We start from the raw sequence: 22,257 nt of genomic DNA on the forward strand, positions 1-22,257 counted from the left end.
CAGCCCAATATTTCTCATGATAATAAGTTAAACAAACAGGGTGACAATATACAACCTTGTCATACTCCTTTCCCAATTTTGAACCAAATTATTGTTCCATGTCTGGTTCTAATGTTGCTTCTTGACTTGCATACAAGTTTCTCAGGAAACAGGTAAGGTGGTCTAATACACTAATCTCTTTAAGAATTTTCTGTGGTTTGTTGTAATCAACACAGTCAGTGCTGTTAGCATAGTCAATGAGTTAGAAGCAGATGTTTTTTTTTCTGGAACTCCCTTGATTTCTCCATGATCCAACAAATGCTGGAAATTTGATCTCTGGTTCCTCTGCTTTTCTAAACCCAGCTTGTACATCTGGAAGTTCTTAGTTCACATACTGCTGAAGTGTAGCTTGAGGGATTTTGAGCATTATCTTACTAGCATGTTAAATGAGTGCAATTTTATGGTACTTGGAACTTTCTTTAGCACTGCCCTTATTTGGGGTTGGAATGAAAACTGACTTTTTCCAGTCCCATGGCCACTGCTGAGTTTTCCAAATTTGCTGACATGTTGAGTGCAGCACTTTCACAGCATCATCTTTTAGGATTTTAAATAGCTCAGCTGGAATTCCATCACCTGCACTAGCTTTGTTCATAGTGATGCTTCCTAAGGCCCACTTGACTTCACACTCCAGGATGTCTGGCTCTGGGTGAGTGGCCACACCATCATAGTTACTCAGATCATTATAACCTTTCTGTATAGTTCCTATGCTCTGTTAGGTCCTAGTCCATCCTCTCCTTTATTGTGCCCATCCTTGCGTGAAATGTTCCTTGATTTTTATATTCACATCTAATTCACACAAGAATATATATACTTTCTAGTTACACAGATCTGCTTTTTACAGTTGTGAAATGGGTTTTAATATGAAGATCTGGTTCAAGGAGAAAATCCCTCACTTTATTTTCTATCACTATGTAATTGGTCTGAAATGATAAGCACTGGATTAACTGAAATCTAAATACTTTTCTGTGCATGTGTCCAGCTACATGCTTTTATTTTGGTCACAGTTTTTTGAGACAGACAATATTTTATTAACAACTTTGCATCTCCCCCAACTTTGATGCCTTGCTCATTTACTTTGATTTGTTCAGTTTACAGCTTGAAAACTTTTTGATTTAGACAATTTAAGACATTCAGTTCTGTTCAAGGCAAGTAATAGAATTTTTTTTTTAATTAGCTTTTTTCTTTTCTCCAATTCCATTGTGGTCACGTCCTTAGTATTTCCTTTCTGCAAGGGGTTTTTCTCAGGTGAGGAAAGTACCTTTACCTAGTGCTGGTAACTCAGAAAAGAATATGCAACAGCATGTCCTGCAATTGAAGGGAGAGGGAATAGAAAGGAATAGGTGATAAGGTGTTCTTTCCTTCCACTTTTCCTTCTGAGGCTCCATTTCCTTCCAACCTGGCAGGAAAATAGCACCAATTGATAGGGGGAAAAAATCATGGAATCCACACTCTCTGTGAACTTAGAGTCCTCCTTTTTTCCTTTTCTTTATCCCTGTCTCTTGGTTGCTTGAATGGTTTAGGGGGGGAAAAAAGTAAACTGTCACCTCCCCTCCCCTTTTAATATGCAGCAGTTTAATTAGGGTATGTCTTGGTCCTGAGTATTCTGTATCACTATTTCTGGAACACAGGATGTTCTTTTAATCAAAATTCAATTTTGTCTTCATTTCAGAAATTTTTTTGGTTTTTTTCTTTGATTTATCAGGATATCTCAAATCTTTCTGTACTATGGTATGAAATAAGAGAAGGTTCTAATCATGATGTCATCTTCCTCTGATTCCTGGCATAGAGTCCTAAAACCCTGGTAATTTCCTAGGGAAAAGGAACACTAGGACTATCTCTAGTTCTGATAATTGTCTTTGATGTCCTTTCTGACACAGAGCTCCTGAAACCCCTGCAGATTCCTGAGTAATAAAAATACTAGGAATGTCTTTTGTTCTAATAAGGCAACTCTTGGTGGACTCTTCAATGGCTCCTGGATGGGAACTGGTCCCCAGAAAGATCAGCAAGGCTAGAGAGCCTGGCCCCCCACTTCACTGAGAGAAAGGACAAAGGCCAAAAATAGTTAATCCATGATCACACCTAGTAATGAAGCCTCCATAAAATTTCCAATTCTGTGGGGCTCAGAGAGTTTCCTGAAGGGTGACCACATTCACATGCCAGTAGGGCTGGTACATCCCAGCTCCGTGTGGACGTCCCAGAAGCTCCCGCACTTGGGGCCCTCCCAGACATCGCCCGTGTATCTCTTCATCTGACTCTCTTCTTTATCACATCCTTTCACCAACTGACAAAGATGAGAGTTTCCTTGAGTTCTGTGAGCTACTCCACCAAATAATCAAATCTAATGGGGAGGAGGTTATGGGAATCTCCAATTTATAGCCAAGTCAGACAGAATTTATGGGTAACCTAGGGACCTACTACTGGAGATTGGCCTCTGAAGTAGGGGACAGTCTCATGGGACTGAATGAGTCCTTCACCTGTGGAACCTGACAATACAATATCTCTAGTAAATAGTGTTAGAATGTAGTTAAATCATAACAGTACCCAGCTGGTGTAACAGAGTTGCTTTGATGAGGCAAAATCCCCCACACATTTGATGACCAAAAGTGTCAGCAGTAAACTTTTCTGTGTTAATAGTAAAGAAGGCACATGGGGAAAACTGTAGGTTTTTTTATTTTTATTTTTTAAATTAATTTATTTCTTTTAATTGGAGGCTAATTACTTTACAATATTGTAATGGCTTTCGCCATACATCGACACAAATCAGCCATGGGTGTACACGTGTCCCCCATCCTAAACTCCCTTCCCACCTCCCTCCCCATCCCATCAATCAGGGTCATCCCAGTATACTGGCCCTGAGTGCCCTGTTGCATGCATTGAACTTGGATTAGTGATCTGTTTCACATGTGATAATGTACGTGTTTCACTGCTATTCTCTCAAATCATCCCACCCTTGCCTTCTCCCACAGAGTCCAAAAGTCTGTTCTTTACATCTGTGTCTCTTTTGCTGTCTCGCATATAGGGTCTTTGTTTCTAAATTCCATATATATGCGATAATATACTGTATTGGTATTTTTCTTTCTGACTTCACTCTGTATAATAGGGTGCAGTTCCATCCACCTCATTAGAACTGATTCAAATGCGTTCTTTTTAATAGCTGAGTAATATTCCATTGTGTATATGTACCACAGCTTTCTTATTCATTCATCTGCTGATGGGCATCTAGGTTGCTTCCATGTCCTGGCTATTATAAACAGTGCTGTGATGAACATTGGGGTACACGTGTCTCTTTCAATTCTGGTTTCCTTGGTGTGTATGCCCAGCAGTGGAATTGCTGAGTTGTATGACAGTTGTATTTCCATTTTTTTAAGGAATCTCCACACTGTTCTCCATAGTGGCTGTACTAGTTTGCATTCCCACCAACAGTGTAAGAGGGTTTCCTTTTTTCCACACCCTCTCTAGCATTTGTTTGTAGACTTTTGGATAGCAGCCATTCTAACTGGCGTGAGATGGTACCTCACTGTGGTTTCGATTTGCATTTCTCTGATAATGAGTGATGTTGAGCATCTTTTCATGTGTTTGTTAGCCATCTGTATGTCTTCTTTGGAGAAATGTCTGTTTAGTTCTTTGACCCTTTCTTTGGTTGGGTCGTTTATTTTTCTGGAATTGAGCTGCATGAGCTGCTTGTATATTTTTGAGATTAATTCTTTGCCAGTTGCTTCATTAGCTATTATTTTCTCCCAATCTGAGGGCTGTCTTTTCACCTTGCTTATAGTTTCCTTTGTTGTGCAAAAGCTTTTAAGTTTAATTAGGTCCCATTTGTGTATTTGTGCTTTTATTTCCATTACTCTGGGAGGTGGGTCATAGAGGATCTTGCTGTGATTCATGTCAGAGAGTGTTTTGCCTATGTTCTCCTCTAGGAGTTTTATAGTTTCTGGTCTTACATTTAGATCTTTAATCCATTTTGAGTTTATTTTTGTGTATGGTGTTAGAAAGTGTTCTAGTTTCATTCTTTTACAAGTGGTTGACCAGTTTTCCCAGCACCACTTGTTAAAGAGATTGCCTTTTCTCCATTGTATATTCTTGCCTCCTTTGTCGAAGATAAGGTGTCCATAGGTGCGTGGATTTATCTCTGGGCTTTCTATTTTGTTCCATTGATCTATGTTTCTGTCTTTGTGTCAGTACCATACTGTCTTGATTACTGTAGCTTTGTAGTATAGTCTGAAGTCAGGCAGGTTGATTCTTCCAGTTCCATTCTTATTTATCAGATTGCTTTGGCTATTTGAGGTTTTTTGTATTTTTATACAAATTGTGAAATTATTTGTTCTAGTTCTCTAAAAAAATACCATTGGTAGTTTGATAGGGATTGCATTGAATCTATAGATTGCTTTGGGTTGTATACTCATTTTCACTATATTGATTCTTCTGGTCCATGAACACGGTATGTTTCTCCATCTGTTTGTGTCCTCTTTGATTTCTTTAATCAGTGTTATATAGTTTTCTATGTATAGGTCTTTTGTGTCTTTAGGTAGATTTATTCCTAAGTATTTTATTCTTTTTGTTGCAGTGATGAATGGAATTGTTTCCTTAATTTCTCTTTCTGTTTTCTCATTGTTAGTGTATAGGAATGCAAGGGATTTCTGTATATTAATTTTATATCCTGCAAGTTTACTATATTCATTGATTAGCTCTAGTAATTTGCTGGTGGTATCTTTAGGGTTTTCTATGTAGAGGATCATGTCATCTGCAAACAGTGAGAGTTTTGCTTCTTCTTTTCCAATCTGGATTCCTTTTATTTCTTTTTCTTCTCTGACTGCTTTAGCTAAAACTTCCAAAACTATGTTGAATAGTAGTGGTGAGAGTGGGCACCCTTGTCTTGTTCCCGACTTTAGGGGAAATGCTTTCAATTTTTCACCATTGAGTATAATGTTTGCTGTGGGTTTATCATATATGGCTTTTATTATGTTGAGGTATGTTCCTTCTGTGCCTGCTTTCTGGAGGGTTATTTTTTTTAATCATAACTGGATATTGAATTTTGTCAAAGGCTTTCTCTGCATCTATTGAGATAATCATATGGTTTTTATCTTTCAATTTGTTAATGTGGTGTATCACATTGATTGATTTGTGAATACTGAAGAATCTTTGCATCCCTGGGATTTTAAAGCCCACTTGGTCATGATGTGTGATCTTTTTAATATGTTGTTGGATTCTGTTTGCTAGAATTTTGTTAAGGAGTTTTGCATCTATGTCCATCAGTGATATTGGCCTGTAGTTTTCTTTTTTTGTGTGGCATCCTTGTCTGGTTTTGGTATTAGGGTGATGGTGGCCTCATAGAATGAATTTGGCAGTTACCCTTCCTCTGCAATTTTCTGGAAGAGTTTAAGTAGGATAGGTGTTAGCTCTTCTCCAAATTTTTGGTAGGTTTCACCTGTGAAGCCATCTGGTCCTGGGCTTTTTGGTTTGTTGGAAGATTTTTGATTTCAGAGTTGATGTCTGTGCTTGTGATGGGTCTGTTAAGATCTTCTATTTCTTCCTAGTTCAGTTTTGGAAGGTTATACTTTTCTAAGAATTTGTCCATTTCTTCCAAGTTGTCCATTTTATTGGCATAGAGGTGCTGGTAGTAGTCTCTTATGATCCTTTGTATTTCTGTGTTGTCTGTTTTGATTTCTCCATTTTCATTTCTAATTTTGCTGATTTGATTCTTCTCCCTTTTTTTCTTGATGAGTCTGGCTAATGGTTTGTCTATTTTATTTATCTTCTCAAAGAACCAGCTTTCAGTTTTGTTGATTTTTGCTGTAGTCTCCTTTGTTTCTTTTTCATTTATTTCTGTCCTAATTTTTATGGTTTCTTTCCTTCTACTAACCCTGGGGTTCTTAATTTCTTCTTTATCTAGTTGCTTTAGGTGTAGAGTTAGCTTATTTATTTGATTTTTCTCTTGTTTCTTGAGGTAAACCTGTATTGCTATGAACCTTCCCCTTTAGCAGTGCTTTTACTGAATCCCATAGGTTTTGGGTTGTCATGTTTTCATTTTCATTTGTTTCTATGCATATTTTGGTTTTTTTCATTTCTTATGTGATTTGTTGGTTATTCAGAAGTGTGTTGTTTAGTCTCCATATGTTTGTATTTTTAATAGCTTTTTTCCCCCTATTGCTGACATCTAATTTTACTGAATTGTGGTCAGAAAAGATGCTTGAAATGATTTCAGTTATTTTGAATTTACCAAGGCTAGATTTATGGCCCAGGATGTGATCTATCCTGGAGAAGGTTCCATGTGCACTTGAGAAAAAGGTGAAATTCGTTGTTTTGGGGTAAAATGTCCTATAGATATCAATTAGGTCTAACTGGTCCACTGTATCATTTAAAGTTTGTGTTTCCTTGCTAATTTTCTGTTTAGTTGCTCTATCCATAGTTGTGAGTGGGTTAGTAAAGTCTTCCACTATTATTGTGTTACTATTAATATCCCCTTTCATACTTGTTAGCATTTGCCTTACATATTGTGGTGCTCCTATGTTGGGTGCATATATAATTGTTATATCCTCTTCTTGGATTGATCCTTTGATCATTATTTAGTGTCCATCTTTGTCTCTTTTAACAGCCTTTGTTTTAAAGTCTATTTTATCTGATATGAGTATTGCTACTCCTGCTTTCTTTTGTTCTCCATTTGCATGAAATATCTTTTTCCCACCCTTAGCTTTCTGTCTGTATGTGTCCCTTGTTTTGAGGCAGGTCTCTTGTAGACAGCATATATAGGGGTCTTGTTTTTGTATCCATTCAGCCAGTCTTTGTCTTTTGGTTGGGGCATTCAACCCATTTACATTTAAGGTAATTATTGATAAGTTATGATCCCCTTTCCATTTACTTTGTTGTTTTGGGTTCAAATTTATAAACGTTTTCTGTGTTTCCTGTCTAGAGAAGATCCTTTAGCATTTGTTGAAGAGCTGGTTTGGTGGTGCTGAATTCTCTCAGCTTTTGCTTGTCTGTAAAGTTTTTTATTTCTCCTTCATGTTTGAGTGAGATCCTTGCTGGGTACAATAATCTGGGTTGTAGCTTTTTCTCTTTCATCACTTTAAGTATGTCCTGCCATTCCCTCTGGCCTGAAGAGTTTCTATTGAACAATCAGCTGTTATCCTTATGGGAATCCCCTTGTGTGTTATTTGTTGTTTTTCCTTTGCTGCTTTTAATATTTGCTGTTTGTGTTTGACCTTCATTAATATGATTAATATGTGTCTTAGGGTATTTCGCCTTGGGTTTATCCTGTTTGAGACTCTCTGGGTTTCTTGGACTCGGGTGGTTATTTCCTTTCCCATTTTAGGGAAGTTTTCAACTCTTATCTCCTCAAGTATTTTCTCATGGCCTTTCTTTTTGTCTTCTTCTTCTGGGGCTCCTATGATTCAAATGTTAGGGTGTTTAACATTGTCCCAGAGGTCCCTGAAGTTGTCCTCATTTCTTTTAATTCTTTTTATCTTTTTTCCTCTCTGCTTCATTTATTTCCACCATTCTATCTTCCACCTCACTTATCCTATCTTCTGCCTCAGTTATTCTACTGTTGGTTCCCTCCAAAGTGCTTTTGATCTCAGTTATTGGATTATTCATTATTGACTGACACTTTTTTATTTCTTCTAGGTCCTTGTTAAACATTTCTTGCCTCTTTTCAATCCTTGTCTCTAGTCTATCTGTAACTCCATTTTGTTTTCAAGATTTTGGATCATCTTTACTATCATTATTCTGAATTCTTTTTCAGGTAGACTCCCTATCTCCTCCTCTTTTGTTTGGCTTGTTGGGCATTTATCATGTTCCTTTACCTGCTGAATATTTCTCTGCCTTTTCATTTGTTTAGATTGCTGTGTTTGGGGTGGCCTTTCTGTAGACTGGAAGTTTGTGATTCCTCTTTATTGTGGAGGTTGCTCCCTGTGGGTGGGGTTGGACTAGTGGCTTGTCAAGGTTTCCTGGTTAGGGAAGCTTGCATCTGTGTTCTTGTGGGTGGAGCTGGATCTCTTCTCTCTGGAGTGCAATGAAGTGTCCAGTAGTGAGTTTGAGGGTGTCTATGGGTTTGGTGTGACTTTGGGAAGCCTGTATTTTAATGCTCAGGGCTGTGTTCCTGCATTGCTGGAGAATCAGTGCGGTATGTCTTGCTCTGGAACTTGTTGGCTCTTGGGTGGGGCTTGGTTTCAGTGTAAGTATGGAGGCTTTTCGATGAGCTCTTGTTGATTAATGTTTCCTGGAGTCAGGAATTTTCTAGTGTTCTCAAGTTTTGGATTTAAGTCTCCCGCCCTTGGCTTTCCATCTTATTCTTACAGGAGCCTCAAGACTTCTCCATCCATACAGCACAGATAATAAAACGTCTAGGTTAATGGTGAAAAGATTCTCCACAGTCAGGGACACCCAGAGTTAACAGAGTTACATGGAGAAGAGAAGAGGGAGGAGGGAGACAGAGGTGATCAGGAGGAGAAGAGGGGGAATCAAAAGGGGAGAGCACAATCTAGCCAGTGATCAATTCCCTATGTCCTCTCCACAGTCTGGAACACCCAGAGAGATTCACAGAGTTAGGTAGAATAGAGAAGGGGGAGGGAGAAGATAGAGGTGACCTGTGGGAGAAAAGGGAGAATGAAAAGGGGAGAGAGCAATCAAGTCTGTAATCACACCCCTACGTAAAAATGGTTACTGAAGATTAGATTATTAAAGGTACAGAATTGATAACAAATACCAAAAAGCAAAGGTTAAAAATCTAGAGTTGAGGTTAGATTCTGAAAAATACAATATTAAAAATACAAAACAAAATCAATCACAAAAATTATAAAAAATATATATGTGAAATTTGCTTTAAAATAGGGTCTCTTTTTTTTGGCAAGGTAATAATAGGTTATAAAAATGAAAATTCAAGGAGTAATAAAGAACTTCAAAATAAAAAATTTTAAAAATGATAACAGTAAATATACATCTAGAAATTTCTCTGGAGTAGTTGAGGGCAGTGTGGGGCCAGTTCAGTTTCAGATAGTTCCTTGTTCCAGCTTATACTTCTTCTCGAGGTCTATAGGCCCTTCCAATGCTTAGCCAACGCTAACTACAGGGTTTTCATCTGTTGCCCCTGTCACTTCCAGAGCGGTTCCTGCTGCTTTGTTTATTTTGGCTTCCTCTGTTTGCAAGTCTCTTCAGTGTCTAATTTCCATCCTGACACAAGGCGTGAGGGTGGTGGGTTTTTAAAAAATAATAATAGTAATAATAATTGACTTTCAGTAGCATCTCTTTTGTATTTGTGTGTGTGTGTGTGTGTGTGTGTGAAGTCACTTCATTCATGCCTGACTCTTTGTGACCCCATGGCCTGTAGCCTGCCAGGCTCCTCTGTCCATGGGATTCTCCAGGAAAGAATCCACTGGAGTGGACTGCCATGCCCTTCTCCACGGGATCTCCCCAACCCAGGGATTGAACTCGCATCTCCTGTAACTATTAAATCACAGGTGAATTCTTTACCCCTGAGCCACCGGGGAAGCCCCTTTTGTATTAGTGTGTGTTTGTGTGTGTGTGTGTGTGTGTGTGAGTTGCTCAGTCATGCCCAATTCTTTGCAACCCCATGGACTGCAGCCCACCACATTCCTCTGTCCATGGGATTTTCCAGGCAAAGATGCTGGAGTGGTTTGCCATTTCCCTATCTACCTTTTGTGTTTAGTTAGTTCTGTATTCTTATTCTCTCTCAGAATTTTCATGCTTATTTTGTTTCTTTAGAACTGTAATCCCATTTTACCTTATTATTTCATTTATATTGTTTTTTGTGTGTATTTATTTTATTGTATACATGTTCTGGGTATTACTTTCAAGAAGGTATGGACTGAATGTGTTGGGTTTCCCAAATGAACATTTTGGCCAGCCCAATAAGTGAAGGCTTTCTCTTCTTTGAACTGTTTTATTTTAGATTGGACTTTACATTTTAGTCATTTGTGTGCTATTCTTGAACCCCCAGTCCTTCCTAGACTGTGATATATGTTACATATTTACTGTAACAGTTCTTTATTTTGCTCAGTGATTAGTCAGATTGCTCTAACTGGTATGTGTGTGATGCAGTCTCAATATTTTTTTTTTAATCTAAGACCTGTGATACTATCACAATCACAGGACACCACCTTGCATCAGGGAACTCTTTGAAGGCCGGCTATTTTTTACTCTATCCTTATTTTCTTAGTCTGAGTTATTAGCCAAGGGTAGACTTTAAGCTTTGTGCAGTTCTTTTTAGGTACCTAGGCTGAAGTCTTTTAACCTTCTAAACGTTCCATTCCAGTGTTTACATCTGTTAATTAAAGTGAGTGTGTGTGCGGGTGTGTATAGTTTTCTAAGGGAGAATGTGTCAGAGAGCTTGGATGGTTTCTTTCCATTAAGGATATAGTTGTGTAAGCTCTATTTTTATTGTAGAGTCAGCTCCATTGTTTATGTTTGCATTTCCTTCCTACTACTCCTTAGTCAAGAAAAAAAAGGAGAAAAGTGGTTTCTCTCTAAATTCGGGTTTGTTTCCTAGGGCTCCTATAACAAAGTACCACATGGTGGCATAGAATAACAAACATTCTCTCACAATCAGCTAGAGGTCTGAAATGAAGGTTTCTGCAAGACCACACTCCTTCAGAACCTCTAGGGAAGAATCCTGTCCTGCCTCTTCCAGCTTCTGGTGACTGCTCGTGTTCCTTGGCTTGTGAGTAAAACTCCAGTCTCTGCCTCTATCTTCTCATAGACTTCTTCCCTGTGTGTATATCTGTGTCCTTTCCTGTATCTGTGTTTAGGACATAACCTAATCCTACATGATCTTGTTGTAATCCTTACTTTAATTACATCTGCAGAGACTCTATTTCCAAATAAAGACTCATGGTAGACATGAACTTTGTGGGGACATTGGTCAGCCCCCTATAGGTATGCTAGAAAGAACTTTGAAGATTTTGTTAACATACCCACAAATCTACCAGGTTACTGAGGGTTGGCTGTATCCCCTCTATTAAAGGCCACCACGCTTGTCCTGCAGGGGCTTCCCCAGTGGCTCAGCAGGTGAAGAATCTGCCTGCAATGCAGGAGACACAGGAGATGCTGGTTTAATCCCTGGGTCAGGAAGATCCCCTGGAGGAGAAAATGGCAACCCACTCCAGCATTCTTGCCTGGATAATCCCATGAACAGAGGAGCCTGGCGGGCTACAGTCCAAAGGGTCACAAAGAGTCGGGCACAACTGAGCGACTAAGCTAGCAAGCACGCACGCACGCATGTCCAGGAGACCCCAGTCTCTCTAGATCTGGTAAATTGCTCCTTCACCCTAAGGCAATAAGTATTTTCTTCTCTGTTGCTAGCTGTGGGGGTGCAGCAGCATCCTTGGTAGTTTCCCTTAACCCTGCCCATAGCTTTGTAAACAACCTCATTAGTAAATTCTTACTACCACAATATATTGTCACATTTGTGTGATTCTTATGATGGATTTTAAAGGTAGTGTTTCTAATTCTTAATTTCTAAGAACTAGAATGGGTTTTTCAGATACATGCTTTGTCACATTAAAAAAACTTTTACTCATTTAATGAGATTTTTAGATTATTTTGTATGCTATCAAGTTTTTCTTTATGTATTCAGATGGAATTTTCAACTTCAATCTTTTAACGTGCTGTACTGACCTGGGTTCTCTAGGAAACAGAACCTGAAGCAAGTATTAAAATGTTGATACTTTATTTGGGACATGCAAACCCAGGGTAGTGAGCGAGCAGGAAGCTGGAAAGAAGGCAGGGGAAGATGGGGAGGTCTATGAAGGACTGGATTACCACGTTGATCCTTTCATGAGTAGCCAGGAAAGAGACCTGGCAGTTCTCTAGGTAACTGCATTCATTCAGCATCAGAAACTTCCTGAATGGATTGCACAGTGAACCGTGTCCCTAAGCAGTACGCAGGAGGATGACGCATGTATCTGCATTCCATCATCTGGTCCCTTTGATGGCAGCTCGGGACTCCAGATTCCATGCTCTGCAGCATGGCATTTCATTCATACCTGGAATCACACATCAAGAATCCTGGCAAGGGTCTGGTTGGCTCGGTTCTGCATGACGATCCAAAGGGAGGGCCTGGTACTCATTAGGGAAGTGACCCATGAGGTCCTAATGGTGATGGTGACGTCTGTGCAGCATTAGAGCTGAGGGGACCGGAAGAGGCACACACGACTTGGGTCCAGCGCATGTGGTGTTTCACTTTTAGATCCTTCGATTAAACCTCTGGAGTTTTCCTGGAGAAAACTCAGCTTGGTCACCGCGGCAGCTGTGAAAATGTAGGGCTCAGATCTCCTGCTTTGCAGAGTATAACTGAGTGACAGCCGCAGTTGCTACCCTTTGAGCTGTGGCCATGCTAACCACGGGCGCGGTTGATCTCTTCGGATGCTCTGGCATTATTGACTCAGCCGGTGACTGATACAGGCTCATTCCTGAGGGACACGGGGGTCCTCTGATGGGTGACTAGCTGGAGCACATGCAGTGGACTGCTCAGTGGCCTCATCAGAACTTCCTGAGCGTAGCACTGCAGTCTGACGTTCTTTTTGCTCCATCTCCTCTTTTCTCCCCTCCTTTCACACGAGCCTGAAAGCTCTGCTGCCTGCTGTTTGCTCACCTTAACCCTCCACAGGAATTTCCCTCAATAAACCTCATGTTCACATTATCCCACCGTGATGTCTGCTGCTTGGTGGTTATGTGATTAGCACAGTCATGCTCTGTTACCTGTTTAAACATTGTTAGACTTGATGTACTAACATGTTATCTAGATTTCCCTGTCTATTTTCATACAGGAACTCAGTTGATTATATTTTTCTCCACATGCTGTCTTTGCTTGGTTTTAATACCAAGGTGATATTGTCCTTGACGTTTGGTAGAATTCATCTGGAAAACCATCTGGGCCTGCTGAGTAAGTGAGAGAGAGAATATAGGAAGGATTTAAAGTACTATCATGATTTTTTTTTTTACTAATTATAGGATTCTTTAAGCTTTCTATCTGTGTGTGTGTCTGTGTGTGTAGCAGTTATTTAAAGGAGAAATTCCTAGAAAACTTTTCAAATTGATTTGCAGAAGGTTGCTGATACTATCTTTTCAAATCTCAGCTTTATTTGTAGTTAGGTCACCTTTTCCATAATAATACTTTTTCTTATTTAACTTTGCCAGAAGTCTGTCTGTTGTTCATTTTTAGACTTATCTATCCATCAGTTTTTTTACTTTTCAGTTTTATGTATTCTATTTCATTTATTTCCACTATTTTCCTGTTATTTTCTTTGTTCTTTGGGTATTTTTCCAATTTCTTGGATTTATGTTTATTTCATAAATGTTTAACATTCATTTTTAATGTGTCTATGACTATAAATTTCCCTTAAAGGATTGCTTTAACTGCCTTTCACATGTTATATATGTTGTATTTTTTTTTTTTGTTTGGTCATAATGAAAATTTTAGTTTGGAGTAATTCTAGAGTTACAGGAAAGTTACAAGAATATTAGTGTTCTTATTTACTTTCACCCAGCTTTCCCTATATTAACATCTTACGTAGTTGTGGTTCAGTTGTCAAAACTAAGAAATTAGCAGTGGCAAAATACTACTAACTAAACTACAACTTTTATTTGAATTTCACTAGTTTTCCCGTTATTATTAATTTTGTTTCATCCAGCCCAGAATATCACTTTACATTTAATAGTTATGCCTTCTATAGTGTTCTGTAATGTGGCAGTTTCTCCCTCTTTCCTTACTTTTTGTGACCTTGAGAGTTTTGAGGTGTAATGATCAGATATTTTGTTGACTTTCTCTCAATTTGGCTTTGTCTGGTGTTTCTCTCCTGATCGGGGATTGTGAATTTTGTGCAGAATATTACACCAATGAAGTGCTTTCTTACCATATGAGCGGTACATGATATTCTGGTACCTGCTCACCAGGCTAAGGTGATGTCTGCCCCATTTTCCACTGTAAAGTTCCTGTTTTCCCCCTTCTCATACTCTGTTGCAAGCAATTGACTAAATCCAGCTGACACTCACAGAGAAGGCACTGGTGACCCACTCCAGTACTCTTGCCTGGAGAATCCCAGGGACGGAGGAGCCCGGTGGGCTGCAGTCCATGGAGTCGCGAAGAGTCAGACACGACTGAGCCACTTAGCCGCAGCAGCAGCGGCAGCTGACACTCAAAGGGAGATGAATTAAGCTTCACCTCCTGGAGTGGGGATGGTATGTATGTACTATATAGTCTTCAGAATTCTTTGATAAGGAAAAGTGTTATCTATTCAACCATTTACATCAGTATGGACACACAAATTTTTTTTCTTTTTAATTTGAGGTTACAATCAATCCAATATTTATTTTGCTGCCTAAATTTTCTAGCTTTGTCCATTAGGGACTCTTTGAGGTCCTTTGATATGCTCCCACTTGTAAACCTAGTACCTTATTTTCCCTCTCCATCAACCCCCAAATCTGTATCCCTAGACTACTCATACTTACCTAGAATAGAGCAAATATATTTCTCTAGAGAAAATTTCTAGACTAAATAAAATATATTATTTTATCATAAGTTTTGATATGTGTTTATAAGAAAAAGCAAGTCTTACATGGATAAAAAGTAGTTGTATATCTTTGAAATTGCTTTCAGACAAAAAAATATTTGAAGAATGCAAAATTTGTCAAAAGTGTCAGTTAATATACTTGTGTTATTTTCATCAATCATAATTATGTTGGAGTTAATAGCATAGTGTTCCCCTCTTACCTGTTGGAAAAAATCAGCTGACTTAATTGTTTTGAAATTTCTTGGCAAGTCTAAGTAATTCATTTGGTTTATCAAGAGACATTTTATAGTATAATGGTCTGAATTCTGATTCTCAAAAGTTGTTAATCACTGGAAATTAACTACATCCAACATCCATATTGGCAATGAGAATGAATTTGCCTGTGTGTTATGATTATAGATTTGATTTCTCATCTCAGCAGATACAGAACTGGTGCATCTCAAGATTGATTTGAAAGCTTAAGAGACCATTTAAAATTCGGATTTGAGGAGGATAAGAGTACTTGGTGTGTTATTATATTACAAATATTTGTCTCTATGTCATTTACCCCAGTATACAAGTATTATACACTATTTTAATTGCAACATTTAACAGGCATATTTAGTCATTTTTATTTTAACAAATGGAGTTTTGGCAACTGTGTGCTAATATGCTCACATACAAATACTATTTCTTGTGTGAGATTTTACCATTCATCAAAATGCACTATGGATTTAGTAGAGAGCTAGAGCTTATAGATCTTCCAGATTATTTTAAAGAAATAGAGTTGAGAACACTTAGAAGATCCTGTCATTTATTTTCCTCAGTTTACTACTTGGAAACAGGTATCTGCATACAGTATATATACTTGGAAAATTGTTCCTCTCCTAGCAAACCTCTATTTTTTTCCAGTTATTTGATTTGCAAGTGGTTGAGAACAACACCTGGCAGGCTTGTCTTTCTGTGTTTTCTAATAAGCCTATAATCACTTTGTTAAGCCCCTAGGGGAAGCCTTTGCCTCAACTGTCTCTTGAGTGGTCCCAAGTACTGACACAAATTGACAAATAATTAGACACATGTAAATATCCCCACTAAATTTGGACCTTGGGTTAATGCTTAATTATGTTATTTACTGCATGGTAAAACACTTCAGATGATGACTAACATTTTGAAAATACCAAATAATATCAACTATTAAGTATAATTTACTGAACCAAACTGAGTGGATAAAAGGGAAAATGGAAATACTAGCAGAGGGAAGGTCCTGCCAAGTTAACCTGTGCCAAAATTAATAATAAAATAGAACTCAATTCTTAATGTTGCCTTCAAAATCATCCGACTTTTCCCTATCTTTTCTTGTTCAGTCACTCAGCTGTGTGTAGCTCTTTGCGACCCCGTGGACTGCAGCAGGCCAGGTTTCCCTGTCCTTCACCGTCTCCCAGAATTTACTCAAACCCATGTCCATTGAATCAGTGATGCCATCCAACCATCTCATCTTCTGTTGCCCTCTTCTCCTCCTGCCCTCAGTCTTTCCCACCATCAGAGTCTTTTCCAGTGAGTTGGCTCCAATGAGTCCCTACCCCTTTGCCTAGATTTAATTTCGGACTGGGAATGGACATTGGGAGGCCATCAAATCTGGTCTCTTCCAACTAGAGACTGAGCTGGAACACACGACACTTACTGTTCATTTCATTTTATCAACTAAATACCTGGCATGAATTTTATGACTTTGAGGTTGATCTAAAATCTAAAGAGATGTCTATGCCCCAAACCGGTTTATTCTATGTAATAGCAGAGAAAACGGATGACATACCGTTGTTTTGGTGCTTGTAGCTCACTTGGTATGAACAGAAGTGTGGTGCGTGCTCTCCTGGCCTATCGGTCACCTGCCTGTGGGCCCCTGTCCACTTTCTGCCCTCCCCTGCTCTGCGTCACAGGAGCGACGTTTCCCTGGCCCTCTTTCCCTTTGGCTTTTGGTAGGTTTGACTACCAGGAAGTACAGGCAGAAAATTGAAGCCCTGAAGGGGAGAAGCCAGACTGTTTCCCCCATCCTCACCTCCTAGAGGGTCTCCTCTGCCTCCCTGTGGGACTCTAGTCCCCTACGCCCCTGACTGCTAGGGGTCCTCCAGCCCTAGAGGTTATAGCAACTTTTTGTTCCTGCTCATCTCTGGACTTCCTCTCTCATCCCAGTTGTTTCCCACCTCTCCCATCACCCATGTGGCCAGTTCCCTATAACTGATTTCTTCTTTGTGAAATACCTACAGGGCTTGCTGTTTCCTGGCTGGACCTTGTAGATTGCTATCTATGTCAGTGGACAGGTGTCAGTATGAGCAGTAGCCCCTGTTAATGTCCTGCTCAGAACCTGTTTGCCAGGCAGGCGAACCCACTTCTGACTGTTATGAGTGTTGGCTACTGTTGACTCATGGATGCACTCTTCTCCAGAGAATTGCCCTTGCCCACGGATACCTGTGGCTTCTCAGGTGGTTCAGCGGTAAAGAACCTGTCTGCCAATGCAGGAGATGTAAGAGACTCGGGTTTGATCCCTGGGTTGGGAAGATCCTCTAGAGGAGGGCATAGCAACCCACTCCAGTATCCTTGCCTGGAGAATCTCATGGACAGAGGAGCCTTGTCTGCAGAGTGACAAAAAATCGGACAGGACTGAAGCGACTTAGCACACATGCATAGTTCCCTAGGATGGCCCATGGCAAACGACTGACTGATTCGAGGATACAAAATGTTGATCCCTTGCCTCAAGAATGAGTGAAGCTGTGGTGCCATTCATATTCCAGTGCTTCCAGCGTTTCTTGTCAGAGGTCATACTTAGCCATGCCCATCTTGGCTTGGCTCCTTTCCTGTCTCTGTCCTCCTGCCCTCACTTCCTTACAACTGTTTCTTGAAAGTATTACTCTTAGCAAATTGATTGCATGAGAATCTCCATCTCTGGCGGTGCTTCTAGGGAACCTGACCCGAGAAAGTATATTTCATAGAAGAAATGGAGAAAATCAGTTAATCTTCTGAGACAGTTAAATGGACATTATGAACAGAGCTTCCACTACAGTTCCTAACAGGGTAAAGATTGGTGAGAATAAAAAAAAAAAAAAAAGTGGAGGAGTTTTGGAAGAATCTGTAGCTGTTGGAGAATTCAGAGTTTAAATACATAGAAAAAGAATGCGTTACAGAATTAAAAAGTTTTAGCCCTCACTTTTCTCCCCAGCCCCTAGCTGAATTCTCCCTAATTTTGTTGTTTTTTTAGTTGCTAAGTTGTGTCCAACTCTTTTTGACTCCATGGACTGTAGCCCACCAGGCTCTTCTGTCCATAGAGTTGTCCAGACAAGAATTCTGGAGTGGGTTGCCATTTCGTTCTCCAGGGGATCTTCCCAACCCAGGGATTTAACCCACATCTCCTGCATTGGCAGGCACATCCTTTACCACTGAGGCACCAGGACTTTTTTCCCAAGCCCCCACAAACTTCTCCCTAAGTTACAAGGCACGATTCCGATAGTATATTTGAGAGGCTATGAATGGCTTCACAGAAGTGGTGTCATTTTCTCTTGTGAGCGTACGTTGATCCTAGCAGAAGGCTAGCAGGTCCCATGTTTAGTGTAGCTGTGTATCCCTTTCTGCTGGACTGGACGATGTGGAGCACAGGTTGATTTTTGTCTTTGTGCCCACAAAGCTGGTAAGTTGACAGTCAAACTGTTATACTAGCAAGTACTATTAGTACAGAGAGAGAGACTAGAAGGGAAAGCAGAGGAGGTTTGGGGGCAGCCAGTGAACCATCCTCCTTATTTTTGTGAGCCTTTTCTCTCTTGCCACCATGAGCAAAGCGAATCTGTGGTCCTCCACTGTCTCTTTGAAAAAACGTTTTCTCACTCCCACATCCCTACCCTTGCCTCTTGCTGCTTAGTGAACTCCTTCTTCTATTGGACCTGTTCTTGAAAATCACTGCTCCTCAGTATAACAAGAATACCGCTGGGAGTTGGCAAGATTGGCAGGAGGGGAGGAGGGGCTTGCCTTGGCCCCAGATTTCGGCATGGCTATACCCACAGCTCTTTCCTCAATGGCTTCTGCAACTTCTTCCTGTCATAAGACAAGCTGGAAAGGCAATAAAAGGTAAGGAGGGGATGACAGAATGTGAAGAAAAAGTATTTGTGTACCTGCTGGAGAGCTAGGCATTTTACTTCATCATATTGTGGGGATTTCTATCCACTGCTACACCCAACCTCCACTTTACAGGTTAGGGAAGAGTTTAAAGACTGTTGTACTATCAAAGTCCTATAATTAGTAAGATTTGAAGCTGTAAGTAAAAAACCAAGCCTAACTAACTCCAGAACCCATGCTCTCACCTGCCTCCTGCCAAAGCAGCTACTGGTATTGACAACAAGACTCAGGGGGCCCCTGCCATGGAAGGAACCCACCATTCTGAATCGGATCTCATCCCCCTTGCTCATCTGAATACAAAGATTTCTTGCCTACCCAAGAAGCCTGCCAGACTCTGTGCCCAAACTCCTTTCTAGCTCTTCAGAACAAGCACCCTTTGTTTTCCTAGACGGGTTGTAACTGGTGCTTTTGTACTCACGTTAAGTCATCCTTCAGAACCTCTTACGCGATGGAATTAAATTGAAGGTGGCTTAGCAAGTGTGTGCCAGGAGGGCATTCTGCTGCCTCTCCACCTTCGGGAGAGTCTGAGGTCGGAAGTGAGCCCTGGGTATTTCCTACAAGCACCTTGCACACTGAGCGTATGCTGTGGCTTTGGAGACAAGGACTGGGCAGTCGGAGAGTCCTCAGATGTGAGCAGGAGCACGTGGCCGCCTCCTCCTACGTAGAATCGGGGCACCATTCTCCTGGGGCCCAAGCGTGTGCCCGGGGCACGTGTCAGTGTGCCGCCTCAGAGCCCTGGGCCTCCCCTTCGCCACCTAGCTCTAGTTCATCCTCCTGGAGAGCCGGTGTCCCTCGCAGAGGCTGCGGGTGCGGAACAAGCCTGCTTCCCCCGCTGTGTGCTCACCCTCTGAGTGGTCTTGGGCAAGTCTGTTAGCTCCTGCTACAGTTCATGTGTCACGCCAGAGAACAAGACTGGCTAGCATTCCAAGAAGCTTTCACTGTTGAGGTTTCTAATCTGTTTGGGTCGGCAAGTTATTAGATAAACTGAGATGATTTATCTGAAGGCGGAAACTTTCTCTTCTGGAAACTCAGGGGGTTGTGCTCTGAGATAATAAAAGCTCTGCCAGACACAACAGGTGATGGATGCCTTAGCTGAGTAATGAAGCCAACCCGGGGTTGTTAGCCTATGTAGAGTTGGGGTTAAATGCTTTTTGTTAGAAAGTGAGGCAGAATTGGAAGATTAATTGATATTTCGACCAGTTTTAAATACTATTTACCAAACTCGAGATGGCTAGTCTGATCATTTTGAATGTTAAAAGCAGACCTACAGAAGCTTTTTTTTCCCCTGTGGAAGAAAGAGTCTTGATGCTTCTTCAAGTTCTTTGGAAACTGTGTCAGCTGGCAGCTGGCTTTTCTTGATGTTTTAAAAGGGCACATAATAAGCATAAACATAAATATATGTGGTGGTTTTCTTAAGCTTGGTTGTTTTAAAACTAGAATGCCATACCTTGCGTTTTCTTTTCTCTTGATTTTCAAGTACGTATCTGTCCCTGAAAACTACCTCCATTCAAAAACTTGATCTATTTGTGTGGTTTCTATGTGGTTGATGTTTATTTGGGTAATCTGATGTAGCAGAAGAGGAATATATTTAATCATCTAACCTTTACAATAAGCAACATTTAAAATGTCAGCATTTTATTTCAGGAACAGGTGAGCTATTGCACTGTAAAGCTTTATTTATTTATTTACACCCCACATCTTTCTGAAAAGGAACTTGAAGCAGCTTAGAGCAGCTTATAATAAAGGGTAAAATAATATGAAAAATAGGAAAGAGGAAACAGAGTAAATATTCCAACAACAAAAGTCAACATAGTTGCTGTGATGAAATATAAACCTCTAAGATTCTTAGAAACTGGGTAAGGTGAGAAGCAAATTATATCATCTTTAATATTCAGAAGAAGAGAACAAGTTCTTCTGGTTCAAAACTCAGATCACTACAAGAGCACATTATATAAGAGATGTTGGTTTAATGCATTCAAGAAATACTCAAGCACCTATTATGTAGCCAGATCTGTGTCTACATAGCTGGGGGCAAAGCTAGGTAGATTTTGAGTGCTCTTTTCATGAAGTTCACAGTCTGTGGGTGTCAATAAATATTAAACCTATTGATCTGTAACCAATTATACTTTTCTTTTGTATCAGTTAGGATTCCCAGGCGGCTCCGTGGTAAAGAATCCACCTGCCAAAGCAGGAGATACAAGAAATATGGACTCAATCTCTGGTATTCAATAGTAGTTACTCCAGTATCCTTGCTGGGAAAATCCCACGGACAGGGGAGCCTGGCAGGCTGCAGTCCGTGGGGTCGCAAAGAGCTGGACACAATTGATCATGAATGCACACACGCTTTTGTACCAATTAGTGAAATAGTACTAATTCTTAAATTCACTTGAATTTCTCCAGCTTAGAATCCTTCCCTGATTTTCCAGTCTAAGAGCTGAAAGATGAGTGGGCATCAACCAGGTTAAGAGAACAGAGGAGAAGGCTGGGTGGGTGGGGGAAACTGAAGCGGGGCAGAGGCGGCTTCAAACGCAGGTGGTGGCAAGCACGTCAGCAGCTCCCCAGTGCACTGATTCAGCTTTATTTTATCAAAGAGAAAATGTGGGTCCAAGTAGATAGCTTTTATTTCTTGAGAAATATTGGGCTTTTATTTTAAAATTACTGTGCTCAGTAAATTACATACTTTGAGTCTTATTTCTTTCAGATAAAACTTGGCAACCCTACATCAGTTCCCAAAAATAACTTTCAAGAAAATTGGTCCCTGAAATCCAAAAAGCTGGGAAACATTGGTCTGGATAGGACCCTTAACAAATACGACTGGTGAGTTGTCCATAAGGATAATAAAGGTTTAGAGTTGAAGGATGATTCAGTGACAGGATTTTCTCAGAGAACTAAGGTAATGTCTTCTAAACACATAAGCCGTGGCTGACCTGGACAGTTGTTTGAATACAATGTACTGGGGCATCCTGCTCATGGGATGAGTGGAGATTGAAATCCAATCCTCATTCCTCTCCCCACATCATATACCCTTGTTTAGTGTAGGGTCTTCTTGGAAGAAAGGGAGCCCTTTTTTTTTTTTTAATAGGAAGACACTGTGGCCAGTAGCAATACACATTGTCTTCCAGTGATCTAGTTTGATTCAAGGATAGAACTTAACAAGCTTGTAAATGGAGTCCAGTTTAGCTCTGTGATGTTCTTTCAGCCATGTTTATTTTTAATGTGTACAACTCTTCTTGAATACCCTCTCAGTTCAGTTCAGTTAAGTCATTCAGGGGTGTCTGACTCTTTGTAACCCCATGGACTGCAGCACGCCAGGCTTCCCTGTTCTTCACCATCTCCTGGAGCTTGCTCAAACTCTTGTCTATTGAGCTGGTGATGCTATCCAATTGTCTCATCCTCTGTCATCCCCTTCTCCTCCTGCCTTCAATCTTTCCCAGCATCAGGGTATTTTCCAAAGAGTCAGCTCTTTGCATCAGCTGGCCAAAGTATTGGAACTTCAGCTTCAGGATCAGCTCTCTCTCAGGATCAGTGAATATTCAGAATTTATTTCCTTTAGGGT

The 22,257-nt window shown here is 40.3% G+C and overlaps 1 protein-coding gene across 10 annotated transcripts in view; it reads left to right on the top strand.

Moving 5' to 3' along the window:
• HHLA2 (HERV-H LTR-associating 2) overlaps positions 1–22,257 on the top strand; it is a 107,892-nt gene that overhangs the window by 20,742 nt on the left and 64,893 nt on the right. For 2 of the 10 annotated variants that reach the window (XM_043893115.1, XM_043893119.1), the window contains exon 1: positions 14,205–14,229. The exons of 7 other annotated variants lie outside the window; for them this stretch is intronic. The gene's annotated coding sequence lies outside the window, so the exon portion shown is untranslated. Of the gene's footprint in view, positions 1–14,204; positions 14,230–22,257 lie in introns of those variants that run through there. One more of the 10 variants, XM_043893111.1, reaches the window with a different exon arrangement.

Source organism: Cervus elaphus, chromosome 31, assembly GCF_910594005.1.
Source record: "Cervus elaphus chromosome 31, mCerEla1.1, whole genome shotgun sequence".
NCBI classification, from domain to species: domain Eukaryota; kingdom Metazoa; phylum Chordata; class Mammalia; order Artiodactyla; family Cervidae; genus Cervus; species Cervus elaphus.